This window comes from Meleagris gallopavo, chromosome 13 (genome assembly GCF_905368555.1).
Source record: "Meleagris gallopavo chromosome 13, MGAL_WU_HG_1.1, whole genome shotgun sequence".
NCBI classification, from domain to species: domain Eukaryota; kingdom Metazoa; phylum Chordata; class Aves; order Galliformes; family Phasianidae; genus Meleagris; species Meleagris gallopavo.
Genome location: NC_139416.1, coordinates 18,661,325 through 18,679,291, shown reverse-complemented (window position 1 = coordinate 18,679,291; position 17,967 = coordinate 18,661,325). Strand labels below are relative to the sequence as shown.

Sequence of the window (17,967 nt, the reverse complement as noted above, 5' to 3'; positions counted from 1 at the left end):
CTTCTTCAAACAGATAGCGCTATTTTCAGCTATAAATTGAAATTTCACTGTGCAGCCTTAATATGAAAAAGGTCTGCATTTTTTTCTAGGGCAATAAGAAAACAGGAAAAAAAAGAAAACAAGAAAGGAAAGCTGCAGCTGCCAGAGTTCGGATACTGAGCAGAGGAGGAAATGGAATCCAGAAAAAGTAGTACGAGTTGATATGAAAAACAGAGCCATAGAATCCCCATCATAATATAGGAAATGGATGAAGATAAATCGCCCCCAATAAAGAAGGCATTATCTGCAGCTACTGCAGCCTGACTTCGCACCGCTCCGCACCGCTGCAGGGAAGGCCGGCCTGTCCTCAGTGCTGTGCTGCCCTGCGGGGCCAGGCGCCCTGCCCCAGCCTCGCGCCCTGCCCCAGCCTCGCGCCCTGCCCCAGCCTGCACGCCTGGCACACTGCGAGCCGTTACTGAGTACATGCTTGTGAAAGAGCCGATTATCCACAAAACCTCTCCTGCATTGCCAGGCCCCAACAAAGATGTTACGCTAAACAAGACTGCAAAACAATATTTGCCAAAACCTGGTCAGCATCGGGACCTAATGCCGTAACCCGGGCACACAAACCACAAAAGAAAACTGTCATGGAAAATCAATATATACTTAAATCTTTGTCCCGTTTGCTGTCAGTGAATATAACCTCCATTGTCTTTTTCTGTGCATTTCTTTGCAAGCACACGAGGTACTCAGACACCTATACGGAGACAGAGCACCCACAACTAAGAATAACACGTTAAGTTTCCTCTGCTCCTTTCCTGACCATCTCTGTGCTGCTACAACCACAGAGTATGGAAAACTCTTACCAGTGCAGCTGGTCAGAGCAGGTAAACATACCTGGATTCCAGGCATTTTCTTCTTACATGAGAAAGTGCCTTTAATGTTGCAATACTGGTGTTTATGGCTCCTACAAATAATAGGACATCTGAAATTCTTGTAATACTTTTTGAGTTTAATAAGAATAAAAGCACCCCATTTTTCAAAAGCAATAAAGAAAGGTGTGCTGGCCACAAAGCCAACCACTGAACCAAATGGGAAGAACCAGCTCAGGTTAAAAAAAAAAAAAAAGGAAAAAGTATGAATATTCATGAATATGAATACATGAACAAGATAGACAAAAAAGTTCATAATTCAAAGTGAAAGATGCACATAAGACAATTTTTAAATGACAGTTAAAAAATGAAAATAAAGCTGTCATTTTTCTTCCTCCGGATTGGGGGAATCTGGGAAAGAGGAACAGAGCAGAGATTTGGTGGACTCAAATAAAACCAAAGTGTGTGGCTGAAGAGTCAGCTTGCCCACCAAGGCTACATCGAGTGGAAAAGGGCACCTGGTGTGTTTTGTGAGCTGTCATAAAACATTTTAGGTTCGTTTTTGCAATGTCCAATTAACAAGTCTTAGAGCTGAGCCATATCCTTGTGCCTCCCACTTGCTACTTTCTCCTGCAATTCCAGTTCCCCTGAGCACAGTTTAGCCCTGGATCCTCCCCAGCTCCCTCATACCTCTTCCTCCCGCAGCACCAACAGGGGAACACAGCACCACGCTGCAACTGATAAAAGGCAATAATATCCAGACAAAAGACATTTTAAGCTATAATTTTAAATAACTCCATTGCAAGCAATGAGCATTTTGCTAATAATGCTTTAGAATCTAATTTTTGTCACTTACTCAAAAAACACTGAAGTAATTTTAGATTAATATGGGCCTCTGAAAAATATTTAATATCTGGCCTTGGTTATTCTTTTCCATCCTTTAATATATTGTGTATGAATCCTTTCCAGAAAGGCAAGTGGTACAATGGCAGCACTGTGAAACAAGCTGACAACAGCCAGGAAATTGAAAGTTCAGCAGAGGATTCATCCTTAATTTACACCACTGCTGAGAGGGGTAAGCAGGGACCGAGTTAAGGACAGCGGAGGGCTTAACTTTTAATTTCCTGGATGTTATCATTTTAAATAGAAGCCCTGCTGTTATTTAAATCTATCTGTGAAGGAAAAGGAAGGTAAGAAAAAGAATTTAAGATTATTTCTTTGAGCAACAGAAGCTGAATGGTATAAGCAAAATAACCACCACGAACCAAGCTGAGCAGCCAAGGTATGCGAATCTCTCTGATGATGTTGGATGATGCCAGATGGCAACTGTGGCCAAAGTGCAGCGGAGCCCCAGGTCCCACACGTTCACACTCACTTTGCAGAACAGGGGCTGTGATCTCCATGCAGCCCAGAGCCTGCTCAGCACAGACATGGGCAGCAGCGCTGCTCTGGGGACCTGATGGTTCCCCTGCTCCAGCCCAGCTCGTGGCAGCCCTGGTGCAGGACCAGCTCTGCCAGAGCCACGTGTTGCTGACTCTCACTCAAGGCAGATTTCCTCCAGATCTATGCTGAAAATCCACATTTTGTCATCAAATGTAAGCAGGCCATTATCTTGGCATATGTTTTGCAAAGAGACGTGGAAAAATTCACAGAAGATGCTGCACTGCGCTCAAGCAAGTTCTTAACCTGCCTGAGGCCGGGTTCTGGAGCTTGTGCTGGTACTGCATCCCCAGCTGAGGATCCTCTGTGCTTCTACTAAGTTTATATATTAAAAAAAAAAAAAAAAAAAAAAAAAAAAAAACAGCAAATTGACGCCCAGCAATTTACAGTAACAATTGCCTGGAACAGAGATAAAAGCAGTCTCATGAAAATGAAATTAATAGGAAGGGTATTTTTAAAGTTTGATGAGTTCTTATATACTGAGTATTTCAATACCTATGTCTCACATGAGAATGAATGACATTCATTTTCATAGGAAAATGTTATGAAAATTGATTCTGAAAAAGGTATAAAAGATTAAGGGAAAATTTTCAATTTGATTACTTCATTAAAAACGTTAAATAACAAAAGTAGAAAAATGGGAGCAGAAAGCCCTCACAATTTTTCACAAACTTCACAGTAACTGCAGCAGATGAAATGGGACTTCAGAAGTGCCAGCACAGGGAGAGTGGTTCAGGCATGCCTCTGATTTATTTCCCTCTTCTGCACAAAAGTGCTAACATACATCTTGAAGCACATTTTGACATATCATTGTATACTACACCATTTACTCCATAGGTAATTGTACAATTTCCACTGGAAGAAAATTCTCAGGTCTCATTGAAAGAATACTCCTAGTAATGGATGACACTTGAATAATTAATTATTCCTCGCCATTCTTCTGGGCTCAGACTCAGGAGTTAGTTTCTATGCTTCTCCTAACACTGCTTTGTATTTTTCAATGTTCATCTTTGTTAAAAAGTTAAATTTTTAAGTCCTAAGGCTTAAATTTCATCTTTCAAAGGCCAAGAACATTTCTTGTCCTAAATCACAGTTACGTGGAACAGCCTGCAGTTCCTACATTGAATCGACTTTTGGAAATGTCGTTGCTTTGTACTAGTTGAAACAACATGGTTTGAATGCTAAAGTGATCCCAAGATCCACGAAGAATGCTGAAGAATGCTTACATGAACTTATCAGTAAGGTTTCAATTCCCATTTTATCACTACTAATTCGCTAATCATTAATGTACAATCAATAAGATAAACTATTTAATCCACATCATCATCAACATCAAAGCTTTTACTTACATGTTTGTAGACCTTAAGTCAGCCCCACCTATAAAGAAGGCTCACAAGTTACGTATGTCATTGCTGAAGCACTGGGATCAGCAGGGCCACCAGTGAAAGCACCATTACATGGCAGGCCACTTCAACAGTGATCATTCCTTACTCAACCATCTTCCTGTTGCTCTCAGTGTCACTGCCCTGCACGTACAGAGAAGGGCAGATAGGCAGGTAGGCAGGAGCATTTGCCATGACACGTTGAGTGCACTGATTCCTTTAGGAGTACAGCAAGTTAGAATCTGTCGGTATCCACCTGTGAACCAAAGCTGGGAGTAGTTATACATTACTTGCTTACAGAAGGTCCTGTCATCGTGCCCTGCAGATTACTAGCAATGAATTGCTGTGGTCTGTAAACCAGTCATCTTTGAACTATCTACAACTGATAGGATATTTAAAATTTCCCTCTGAAGTCTTGAGCTATAACACATTGCAATGCACGAGGCTCTTTACTTATAACTGGTGGGTTAGAATGCTTCCCTACTGGTAGGTCTGAGTCTCCTTGGGGTGAGGAAATATTACAAGAATACAAAGGGCCACTCCCAGCCCCCCATAAAAATGCTGAAAAACAAACAACAAAACCAGGTCTGCAGCCAGCTGGGGAAATATTCCAAACTCTAGGCTCTCTTTAAAGTTTGGCACTGAATGAAAATAGCCAAGTATCAGGATACAGAGAGGTGAGCAGATACATTTTAGAAAGCATTGCTTACTCTATAGCTGCAGGTAAATGCCTACATCCAGGACTTCAGAGCTATCCTTTACCTTGCACATGCTGGCAAGGGTAGATCGCATTGAGATATTCTCTCCTTCCAGCTGTGCAGAAAACAGAGCTGTTGTGCTCAGGTTTGTCAACCGAGGTCTGGCTGCCTGGCACAGGGCATAACGATGCCTCAGCCATTCTGTAGATCATTTAAAAATCCCATGGTATCACGCTGCTGAATATAGAAAAAAAAAAGCTTCCCTTTCATCTACAAGAAAGAAGGTGCTATCAAAACAGTCCTCTCCTCTGTGCTCAGTTTCTAAAGTACCTTGGTGCTACTGGCTGTGCACCAAGTTACCATCAGAACTGCAGGGGCACACTATCAATGATGAAGCAATATCACACCACGTAAAAAATGTCAGCTGTTGCTTTCCATGTCAGAGCCATGGCATTGGTAGATTTGTCAAGAGCATGCTTCAAGAACGATGTGTCCATTGTATTTTTAGCATTTAAGTACCTACTTCTGCAGAAATGCTAATGGCAAAAGCTTTGACAACACTTTTGCCCCACACCACTTGTCGTTTTGCATCATTTAAGGTCATGGCCATTTATGTAAGGGTGGAGAGGCTTTCAGGCATTCTTTCATTTTGAAAAAAAAAAAAAATACACTTCTTCATACACACAAACTGGGGTGTTAGAAAAGACAGCAACAATGGATAAAGCTAGGTCTTCAGTAGGGAGAGTTGTTAGTGGTGGGAGAGAGCAACAGAAGTACCACCTATTGAAAGTGACATCTTTGAGGATGATGCAGAAAGGGAAGGAAGAGGAATCCAAGGCAGAGCCGAGGTCTGGGCAACGGAAGAGTCTCCAAGAACAAACAACCCAGCTCTTACCATTCCAGCATTTCTTCCTCCAGGAAGCTGACATTAAACAATGGGTTTATCAATACAATATTATGATCTCCATTAGGAGTCAGAGGTATGATTTCTAACAATTTCTAGCTGACAGATACAGGAGCAATGCAAGAGCTTATTCCAAATCAAGAACGTAAATTAGTTCATTAACAGAAGGCAAAAGCATGTCCCCACACCACATGATTATTTTTACCAAGGTAATTATAACCAGCATTTCAAGTAGCAGAGTCATATTTCGTTTCTGGCTTTGAACTAAAAAAAACGTACTGTAAAAAGTAATTGGCTTCTATATCCAGCAGGAAAGCAAAGACAAACTGTAGAGTATGTTCAAAACCACAACATCTGGTTATAGTAATAACCTAATAAAGAGAGAATTTTAACTGACTGATTTCCTTCTGTCATTCCAAATGCCAACAGAAGAGAGATGTCATCAAATATTTTTCAGTCCTTCAACATCTGAGTGATGAACTTAACAAATCAGTTTATAGTCACAGCCTGTTGAAGCGAAAGGGTCTGCATCTGAGGAGATCCATCAGAAAAGGGAAGAACAATACCACGAAGGGCTTTGTAAGTGTCATTAATTCTGCAACAGAATGACTTCCACGTCCTGATAACCTGCACCACTTGAGGTAAACTTTGTAAACTGACAGGCTGCAGCATCCAGAGCAACGTGGGACAGTTCCACGTCAGTGGAAAAGTAGCAGAAAAGCAGAGCCAACTCTACTTCAGTTACATGTCCTGGGAGCAGGGACAGGCGCCTTTCCAGGGACAGAAATAAGGACTGCACTACCCGGGACTGGCACATCAAACACTCATCTACAAATCCTTTTAAAAAAACACTGTGTAAAATAGCATAAAACCCCAGCTCCATAGAAACTGTAGCAATAAAAAGGGCAATTTTTATTTTCAATTCACTAATAATTTCTTTGAGAAACTTTGAGTGGTTTTCCCAGTTAAAGAGCAGCTTTGCTATGAAAGGAGCAGGTATAATATATGAGAGGAACTGAGCAGCAGCTAACTGACAGTATTTTCATGTTTAATTTTCCCAAAGTATCTTTCTAAGAAAGTTGAATAAACAGATGTTAGGGTAAGGGACACCACATACTGGTGGGAAGGAGCAAACAACATCCTAGCCAGACATTCTCCAAATTATCTGTGAACTTCAGGAACAAAGAACTAGTTTCAAAGTTAAAGTTGGCAATTTAGAGCGTACTATTAAGGAAAGTATCCAAATCAGAGAATGAGCAAAACAAAAAGGATCACAAGACAAAATTTTGATCCACTCAAAACTGTTTCTGTTCACTCCTTTTCTACCACGGCATCACCCCCAGAATACCCTCCTTCATTCCCTCCGGCTTTATGGCAGTGTCACTGCAATGCCCTGCAGGACGTGCTGTGAGCCTGCTGCCCTCCTCTCGCATGGACCAGCAGCGGGCAGCGTGGGCTGCAGGGCCGCACAGGGAGGACAGCCGCCACCCAGCATGGCTGAAGTCTGCTCAGTACTGTGAGTATTGAAGTGATTTCCATTTCTCCATCCTTACCAGTGAAATAGTTTGTCCTGCGTGAGGAGTAATTTCAGCCTCGATGTAAAAGTTCAGCTCTTGCTGCCCACATTGGTGCTTTAAATTGATTTCCACATTTTAAGACAAAAAAAATCGCCTCTGTGTTTATTTTTGGAGGAAAGTTTTCCTCCAGCACAAAAACTCCTTTGCACCCAATAAGTGTACGTTCCATGCTCAGAGAAAAATGCTGTGACAAAGGGTATGAGATGTTCCCAGTGCAACGAGTTTGCAAAAATAAATCACAAAGGAAATTCTTTCGCAGCTATAAATTAACAGATGTGATCATTTTTGCTTTTTGAAAGAACAACGTTAATCTTCACAGATTATCTGCGAGCAAAATAATACCTTTTCATGAAGTAGGACGGGTTCTCAAGATTGCTCTCACACACTTGATCACAGTGAAGAAAATATAAGGGTACGTACATGCTGGGATATTCCCACCAACAAATTCTTGAGATACCTGAACAGGTCTTCCACAAATGAGAAACGTGCATGAATTTTACAGGACCCTGTGAGCACGTTCATCAAACAGCACGCCCACCTCCAAGTGCTCTCTATGTACAAAAGAAGAACTGCTTAAAAAAAAAAAAAAAAAGGGGCTGTTTTTTTTTTCTTTCTGACAAACGGGCATGAAATAACAGGCTGACATCTGCCTCTGCGGGTCATTCCAGTCAGGCTGCTGCATGTCAGAATTCAAACTGCTCCATCCATCAATGGCAGACCAAAAATTAACGTAGCTTGGAAACTCTGCAGCGAGACAGTAACAGCCCAATTTAAAGTCTGACCTTCGGAGAACGGTGGGGTAAGATGGAAAAATTATTTCATGCCCTGTACCAAAGCCAGCAACACAGTTCAGAGAGATTTTCAGTTAATTTCTTTTTATATATGAAATAAAGTTTTCCAGAATATAGCCATTAAACTTTTATGTCAGATAAAAGAAACATTACAAAGGTTTCTAATTTATAAGGTAATATCAATTATGTTTACAGAGTTGCAGTTTTATGGCATTTAGAATTTTAATTTCTCTGAATTACCGATTAATATGCAAAAGAAAATCAAATCAAAACAAAAATCCAGCTTGCATTCAGCTTATAAACGAGGCTCTTTTCTTCCTGATTGGCTGTCTAGAAACTACAGTTCATCAACCTGAGAAAAACCGATGGAAACAGGCTGCAGGTTTTGCCACATGTAGAACTTCTCAAACTAAACAAGAAGGCTGCTGAAATAAACACCACAACAACAAGACAACCGTTCTGCCTTCTCAATATTCCAGCATTGAAGGATTTTGTGAAGGAATCGATCCATAAGTTGTCTAAGAATCAGAGGCGTGCAGAGCAATGCAGCAGCACAGGTCCGAGGCACCTTCAGCCTCCCAGCTCCGTGCTCTTGTGTAACAGCAACTGACCCGCCTGGAAAAGCACCTGCCACGATTGCTAATTGCTCAACAAGCTCATTTGAGTGGAAGCTTAATAACACGTGTCTCATATTTCTATTTGCTGTTGTAAATAGCGGAGCTACGGTTGGATTTTATCAAACTAGCTGAAGTTTCAAACTATTGCACAATAAAATTCCCTAAAACTGCCAGAAGACCTTTACACGTACACCCCAAACTTGAGAAAAATTTCTTTTTTACACTTCAACATCTATTTCTCCCAAGCTTTTATCTGGAGGTGATCTAAAAAGCTCCTTTATTGTTTTCCTCACAAAGTGTTCCTTCTAATGTCACAGACCACTTCCCCCTGGTAAGCAGCTATTTAACTCTGCAATAGAATCAGGAGATGTCATTAGCTAATTAGAAGAGGACAGATAGGTTCAGTACAAGAGGTTGACAAAACGACAACCAGCAGGTATTTACTGTAACAAGTAAATACGATCCTGCTGCACCGCACAGCTTTTCAAACCTGCAAGTCAGCTTTCCACATCGCGTCTACTAAAATTCAATCTAAGCAGAGAACTCCACACATAATTCATAGCGTTTCCCAAAAGTACACAAAAACTGGAGTTTGTAACAAACCCGCTCCCACTCTATTTTTTACTGCACGACTTCGGAGCCAGTGAGATAACAAAGCTGTGACCCACAGCCGCTACCAGGAAAACTGAACGATTGGCTTAGATCTGAACGTATGCTTTAATGGTAAGTGTGCAGCCAGCAAAGAGCGAGTGGAAGGAGCTGATTTCCTTATGGGACAGCGACAAAGGGATCAGTGAAATTCCAGGTTCTTGAGAGACTGCTCCAGAACCACTCCGATTTCACGCTTGGTAAAGTGGGACAGCAATGGAAAAGAGTTCTATCTTAAGTTAAAGTATAATAAAAAAATCAAATTATCAAATTTGCACAATAATCTGCCAGCAAGCCACAGGTAGAATCTGTCAAGGAGGAGCTGACAAAGTACACCTAAAAGTACACTGGCCCAAGTCATCACCGTGGGGATGTTTTGGGCTGGGAGCCATTAGCAGTCAGCTCCACACCAAACACTTCCCAGTGTGTGGGATGCTGGCAGCACCAGGGGGGCACAAAAGCCGAAAGAGAACAACCACCTCATTGTCCAGCAGGGCAGGAGCCACTTGGAAACCAGGAGCAGTTGGGATATTACTGGTTGTATAATATCTAAATACAAAATAATCACACTGAGGAATAAAGAGACAAAGTATTTCAGAACTACAAAAACAAGAAGTTCAGAAGATCTCTTTGTAACGCAGAGAATCGAATGCTCTTTGTCAGAAAAAAGAACAGGAAACTGATCTTGTGTTACTGCTGATGAGACCAATATAGGAATACTGCACACAGCTCTGATGTCCAGCACCAAAAACTGGAGAAAAATCCTTACAGAGAAAGAAAAAAGAGCCATATTTAGCTCATCAAAAAGTAAGGATAAAGGTACAAAAGTACCTCCACGTACAGTAAGTACTGGATAGTAAAAGGCTGTGTCTCACCAAAGAACCCAGAACAAGGGCCAGCACCCAGGGGCTGAAGCTGAGGGAAGTCAAACAAAAAGGGATACGCTTTTTATGTCTGGCTGAGAAGCGAGGAATGGCAGAACCTTCCTGCCTCGATGCGGGTATCTTCAGACAAGTTTAAACAGTACAAGAGATACTCCGTTTAAATGCAAGTTTACAGGCTTAATATAGAATTAACTAGGCTAATTTTGCCAACGTATGTTGTACAGGATGTCATTAGCTAATTTAATACTCCCTTCTGGCCTTAAAATCTATAATCAATGAAATAATCCATTAGTTGCACTTTATGGGTTTTTCACACGTTCCCGTGAAGCACCCCGAGGAGCGCAGCCAAGGAGGCGCTCGCAGAAGGTGTTTCTGGGTCTGGGGCAGCAGGGAGCTGAAGGACTCGCGCTCTAATGATCACTGAGAGAATATATTGGGCTGCTGAGCAGAGCCAACGATGTTACGACCAAATATGCGGGCAGAGGTTTTGCAAGCTATTAAGAACTCTGAAAATTTCAAGTTATTACAGGCCACCCGACCGGGACAAGGAATTATTCTCTACATGTTGTCTTCTGCAAATGACCTTGTTTTAAGCTTATAGAAACAAACAGAAGTCCCCACAACAATTCTTGCAAGAATATTAACATTAATTTTAATTACTGGTGACTAGTTAGATCTGAAAAACACTTTTAATAAACCTGATGGTTTGTGCTGGCAGTAAGCACGTGCAGCTCTTTACAGTAGCCTTGTATTTTATTCTCCAAATAAAACACGTAATTATTACAAACTGGAGAAATGGTGCCATTATCCCATTATACTAATGGAAATTATTTACTTTTTTGTTTGTTTTCCACAGAATCAATGCACGTGGTACACAGAAACAGATGAATTATTTCTAACTAGTCCCAGGACTCAACAGCACACAATCAGTCCACAGCTTTCTTGCCAATGAATTGGATTTAATGAATTGCAATTATTTTAAGAGGAAAAAAGTGTTTATTTATTAACATTAATCACCACGCTAAGTGAAATTATGGAATATCTTCCACTTCTCTCAAAGTAATCACAGCTGTAGTCAGTATCCTTCTAAAGGAAACTGTCAAAACTAACAGATCTCTCAGTACAATTCTGAAATAGCTGAACTGCTTTGCCTCGTTGGAAGCGGTCACTTCTGAGAGGAAGGTAGCTGAAGGAAGTGGGAAAAATTCATACGTATGAGATGTACTTTATTTTACTGACAGAATTGTTTGGAGAATAAAAAGCAAATTGAAACCCCACTCTTCATTCTCATGGGGAAGGACGTGGGACCAGGGAGTGCTTACAGAACGGGACAAAAGCTGCACGCGGTACAGCAGCACGGTGCCTCGGGGCGGCTGAAGCTGCTGCCATCCCTCACTGCCCTTCCCCATTTCAGCCTTCCCTTCTCTCTGTGCCACAGCTACAACAACGGGCACACCTGGCCCTGTCCCAGTGTCCACGTGCCCGCCGACTGTGGGTGGGATGTACCAGAAATAAAGACAACCACTGCCACAAGCTCACTCTTCCCTGTGCCTGCTCACCCTACCAACTGCAATCTGCAAACTTCTCTTACAGCCTTGTAAAAACAAGTCTCGTTTATTTACAAAATAGCATTTCCTAATGCAGCTAACAAATTAACCTATAGATATTTTGACTGCAAATATTTAGAAGCAAACCTCAATTCACAGCATCCCCCCATATGAAGACCCTGTGTGGCTGTGCAGCATCTCAACACCTCCACATACACCAACAGCAGAGAGCAGTTCTGGGTGCCACGTATAGGATCCATATTTTGGAATATGTCATTCACTCCAAATTATTTTCTCTCTCATTCTTTAAATTATTCATGTAATACCAAGGTTCTGTTTTTAAGAGCAAGTCTACTCCATAACAACAAAGGCAAAATTAGCCACAGAAGAGAGCAGGAAACAATTAAAAAAACGTTAAATAAAACTGTTAAATATAAACTAAATTTATATTTCACTTCCCTAGCATTTATGACTACGAACACTCAGAAGTATTGTCACTAGAAACGTTCTACAAATTTCCCCATATACATACATATATATACACACATATATACATATACACACACACACACACACACATACATAATACACGCACACTCATATAGGGGTTGGTTTTTGTTTAAGTTGAAGCTTAGAAATAGAGTGGGGGGAGGGAGAAATGAGACTGTTATTCACTAAATAACAGATAGGAGATTTTCAACATTACGTTATGGTGAAAACCAGTGACAGAAGATATAAAAGAATAGAAGGAGAATGGTACAAGTTATCTTTACACAGCTGCGATACTAATTAAGATCACGAGTGCCTTTATTGGATCAGCAGCAGCAGTTTTGTGCCAGAAGTGAAGGGGAGGAACAGAACGATCAGATCTTGTTTAGAGGACAACTCTCAGACGCAGCAGCAGTGTGTGAAGTTGCCCACCTTGTATTAGGGATAGGAACCCAAAAATCCCATTTCTCACGCAGAAACTTATGCATGTCTGTAACAGAGACCTTTTTCTTTTCTTTTTCATTCTCTTCCTACCTTTCCTTGTCTCCGGAGAATTTCACATGCTAAAAGAGGGGGAATAGCTTCGTCTGCTGACCAGGGAAGTTTTTGCAACACGGACAGAATAATGTGTGATTTCTCTAGAAGTGCTCAGAACACGAATTGATTACTGCTTGGGAAGCCCAAGGAAACCAGGTTAGAACAACCGAGCCCATTCCAGACTGGTGCTACAGGAGGAAGCACAGCTCCCAGGACATGCTGCTCATACTCTGCAAGCAGCTTTCCCACGGAGGGCTCACAGAGCTGCTTCGCTCCGTTCTTCCATGGGACTGAGGATGGCTCTAAGAAAATCTGTTGCAGTTCCAACCAAGCACTTATACGTGTACAGACAACCTATGAAAATGGGAACTTACACGAATTTATGATGTACTGCTGCTTTTCAGCTGCTACATTTACCTACGTGAAATGGCCACGTTTGTGCGTGTTTGCATTTCCATTGCCATGGAGCAGCCGTGCATGATGCATGTGATGTGCAAACCGGATTTATGCAGGTTGAAATATTTCAGTATTTGATTCTTGCTCTTGACAGAGAGCAGGGCTTCCATTGAGAGCTCATTTAATAAAAATAATGCAATGCAAATGAACCCAAATCAGAAAAATTAGATTGATGGAAGTAGCTCGGTCGCTGTAATTACACAAGGTGTATTATTTCCTAAATTCTCTTTGCATTAAATATATACCATACATTTATCAAACATAATTAGCAGTTTAGGTGACAAGGATTTGATTTTCCTCCTGCAATAAAAATCCCTCTACACAGGTACGTACTTCAGACAGGCAACACGAACATTTTCTCACTATCACTGTTTACTTCTCTAAGAAAAATGTCACAGGATCAAAGAATCAGAGGGGGAATGCTATTTAGGACTTTAAAAGCAGAAGATGAGGAAGATGGCTAGGTCAACCTTCTGTGGATTTCATAGGCATAAAATAGAATTAAATCAGTCGAAGCTTTTAAGGTTGTTAGTCAAATAAATCATATTTGAAAGCAAAATAATTGATGATTCCCTAGTACAGCTTTATTCCTTTATAATCAGCATTTCATTTTTTCAAATACAGAAATAAACTGACGAACAAACAGCAATAGAAACAGAAATTAAAAAAGAAGCTGTGACAAGGCCAGATGTGGTCTATAGGCATTCCAGTGAAAGCAATGGGTTTGCAGGAAGACAAGCACGCTCAACAAAAACCTCTAAAAGCTCTTTTTTCTTTTTTTCCTTTTGATAATTTACCTCTGTCTAAACCTAATTTGAAGAACATTCTGGAGTATATTTTAAACCACAAAAAATTAAAGTAATGCTACATGGAGTTGAAGTGTAAGGCGAATATTAACACACTATTCTCAGATCTTTACTGATACTCTTCAAGCTGGCTTTCTGATTGACAGTCTATTTTCAATATGAATTTTCTGTCTCCAGTTTCCATTTCTACTTATCGTTCTTACATTTTCTAGACAAGCCCCATCCTTTAGAGCAGCAGAAGTTCCCTTTCTTTGCCCAGGATTGTACCAGCCAGAACAGTAGGTCGTATCTCCCAAAGATGAGCTCAACACCTGACACTTCTTATTCTCATATAAACTGTGTTGGTTTTTAAATCTGCTGAACAACCAGATCAAAGTTGTGGTGACTGACAATGTTCACTGCACACAAAGCAGCCCCTTCAATTGTAGCACACTGGAAAAGAGGCAAGATGTCTGAGACGGGGTGCACTCCTGGCTATTTCCACAAGTAACATTTACAATCATGTTAAGTTACTGAACAGCCCACGCTTTCCAGGACGATTTAAATTACCAAAGTGCAGCTTATCTCACACCTTCCACTGAGGCAAGCAGCCCTACGTGGGAGCAGCCAACAAAAGCCAGGCTGGGCAGCACACCCATCTGCCCCATAACACCAGCTCTGCCCTTCTGCTTCTTTCCCCACCAGCAGTTTTCAGCAGAATCAAGAGCCAAAAACAAGTGCTCTGCCCTTACCCACAGCTCTGCTCTCTCTGCGTTAGCACTTTGGTTTCATTTAATCTCTGCTGTATGCCACAGGACAATTCAAAGTTTGTTTTATAGACTCTAGTCTTAATGTTCCTAGATTCCTTCAGTTTCTGAAAATAAATTTAACCAGATTTGTTTGTTTTTAAAGATATTTGAAAAAGCAAAACATGTTTCCAAAGCATTAGCAAGCTGTAAACTCTGGATCTGTACAGAGCTCGAGGTTTTCCAGGTCATGTGTTTCAGGTTTTTTAGCATCATGTCCACCTTGATTGAGAAGGGGAGAGAAAAGAGTTCTTGCAGGTTGCATAGCTCAGGTACATCCCTATCTATGAATAATGTATTTATTGCACATGCCCTGTATATTATTATTATTACAAAAACACAGCTGGCTTCCCACAGATGCCATCAGCCATCAGGACAAGGGGCATCTTTGTTTATGCCAAATTTCAGCCTATGTTTCATGGACACAGAAGTGCCATTTTTCACAAAGAAAACAGCAAAATATTGAATACACAAACTACAAAACCTGCCTGGCTCCACCAGAACATACCTGGCCAGACTTCACCCCTCAATAAGGAGGCACAGGTATTAGCCCCAGAGAGCAAATATTTGCAGGACACAATTTACTAAGCAGAGGCACATTACAAGCTATTAATCACATTTAAGAATTTCATTAGCACATGCAGACACTTAAGAAACACTTCTGCTGCCTTCTCACTGAAATTAAACGTGATGATACCAGCCACACTGAACTCTCACACCAACATGCAAACACTTCCAATACAACGGAGATAAGGGAGCTTCATGCTGGGCTGGGGGGAAGGACACGTGGGGTTTTGTTTATTTTTCAGGCTGTGGATTTTTTTTTGTTTGTTGTGGTTTTTTATAGCTTCAAAGATAATATAAAAATAATGGCAGAAAGCACTTTCAGTTTTTCCTCTCAAAATCCCCCAGGATTAGATGGGGACCTCAAGTCAAAAACCTTCACTTTAGAACAATAAATAAATAAACCCGCTAAAGCCTTCCCAAGGCTGGCCAACTGTAGCATAAGTAATGCAGGAGGCTGAGAGATGCCAGATAAATTTGATTACTATAAAAGATGGGAATATGTTTCTTTCCTCGGAGAATTCACAAAAAGGGGTCAAAAACAAAGCAGCACTGAAAGAGAACAACTTCACTGCACCAGAACTCAAGGCGACAATACAGTACATTTGGTGGGAAGGTTTTATCACGGTGGTGCACATACCTCCTAATCTTCTATTTCTGAAAAGGGAAAATAGGAAAGAGCCCAAACAAAATGGGACTCTCTCCCCCTTTTGGGAAAGTTGTTCTGATTATTGTGTCATCAATTTAGTAAACAGTTCAAGAGCTGCTTTCTTCTTACAGTCTCCCAATCTCACAATACCTCAAGCATTATTCATTAGGAAAGTAAACCTTTCACTTTGTTATTCTTCCTGTTTGCCAGATTGCCAAGTCGTTTATATCGAACACACTCAGAGAACATCCTTAGGAGAGAAGACCTCCCAGACTTTCCTCATTAAGGGAAGTGACTCGCTGCTAATTGTTGCAGCCCCGTGTAAGGATGAGATACAGAGATCACCTGAGCACGCTTCTCCAGCTAAACAATAGTCCCAATTTCACACTGCTACAGTTTTCCCCCATAAATACCCAAGCTCTTACCAGTTGCTCTTACAACAGCTAACCTCTCTGGAATCACCTTTTCCTTCATCCACCCTAGGCTTGCACTCAGCTTTTTCCCTTACACATGGTGCCTGTTATGCTGTGCTCAGCCATAGCTAAAGGCACCCTTGCAGCTAACAGCAAAAGATATTCTTACTAGATACTGTTAGATTTCACCTATTTTCATTACTTTTTCAAAGCTCTCCAGTTCTTTCTATTTAATATCCCAAACTTTACTCCTAAGAGCATCCCTCAGTCCAATTTCAGTAAATCCGTTAGCAACTTTTACAGAAGGCTTACAAGAACAAAAAGTTGATCTTTGAGGAAAAATTCATTTCCACCCAGCCTGATAAATTCCTTTTCAGCACACAAAACCTCCTTATTTATACCACACTTCACACACAAGCTTCGTCATCTGCATCTCAAATAAATACTTTCCATCGTGGCACTGTACTCAGCAGGACAGGCTCGCAGCACTTTTTGTTAGTAATATATTCTTAGGAATAAAGAATATATAAAGGAAAAAAAAAAGTTGTTATGAAACAGTCTATGGCAAGTTCATTACTGTAAAATAATGATATTTAAGCTCAAATAAACGTACAAACACCCAGGAAACTTCCATGGGATACTTACTGATACAGCATCTGAAGAGATTTTTCTAACACGCTACTGTTAAAGACTTATTGCTTTCAAATACAAGCACAACAGTGTTCCTCATTGAAGACTTTAAAGACTGGCGTGTCTGAGATGGTATTAGAACTAAGAGCCTCTCGCAGCAGCGACTGCGTAGACCACAACTGTGCTCACCGCGCATCAGCTGGGAAGTTTTCATTTCATACATCATTTACAACACGCTGCGGTGATCCCTGAAACCTGCCTGTGCTGTTACGTAAAGACCTTTTGCCCCCCCAGAACATTCATTTGGGTGTGCAAATTATTAGGTATTTTGGTGAGAGCTATTTTTGCCAAAATTTGAGTGTGCCACCACAGCATGGATGTCAGAGAAGCGAAGCATACTCAGTAGTACATAATGAAGACAAAAACTTATCCCCTCATCAACAATATGGCATATTGTATTTGAATACAACAAAATTAAATTACTGAAATTCAGACTGAAAGCTGAAGAACAACTTTTGCATAGAATTCATTTAAATGTTCCTAAATACTTGCACTCAAAGCTCAGCTTGGAAACAAAGAAGAGAGGCTTTCTTACCGTGTGTGAAGGCCTTCTGGGCTGGAGGGTGTAGCACAGAGGAGAAGGGCTGCTTCCTGGGCATTAACTCAACAATTCCACTTCTTGTTCAGGATAAATCCAGAAAGTATCTAGCACAAATAAACAAAGACACAATTTTAGCTCAGCCTGGGTGGGAACAGACAGGTATTTTTCCTGCTACTCAACAGACAAATTCTTCCTGGTCTCCTTTCTAACCTAGAAGTAAAGGTGTGCTCTGTGAGGCAGCCACAGCACCAGTCTGGCACTGCGCTGATACCGGCCCCTGCACTGCAGCCAGCATGGGGAGAGCAGCAGCAAGGCACCCAGCAAACACAGCCCGTCCTGCTGCTCCCTAACGCATGGATGCAGACATTGAAAATGAAATACCAAGTTGTAACAAAAGCTGCAGAAGGGAGAATGTTTGAAAAAAGCACCAGTTAATATTTTCAGAAAGATAAGGCCCCAGAGCCAATCATTATGGAACATACGAGAGAAGTACTAAATACAGATTATATCATTCTCCTCCTTTTGTGTGTCAAAACCATATCTTAATTTTGTTTTCAAATCTGCCAATCGGGGCATAACTAATCACACAAAAAACATTTCAGCTTTCAAACGCCTCTCACACGTTGGGATCACCCACATCACATCGACGTGTCCAGGGGCGCGTGGACCAGCTCCCATGGACCCCTCACATCTCTGCC

The 17,967-nt window shown here is 41.1% G+C and overlaps 1 long non-coding RNA gene across 1 annotated transcript in view; it reads right to left on the bottom strand.

Annotated features, from left to right (window-relative positions):
- LOC116217144 (uncharacterized) overlaps positions 1-17,967 on the bottom strand; it is a 334,578-nt gene that overhangs the window by 179,337 nt on the left and 137,274 nt on the right. Inside the window, exon 4 of the long non-coding RNA XR_014886142.1 lies at positions 17,264-17,373. This is a non-coding gene — a long non-coding RNA (uncharacterized LOC116217144). The remainder of the gene's footprint in view (positions 1-17,263; positions 17,374-17,967) is intronic.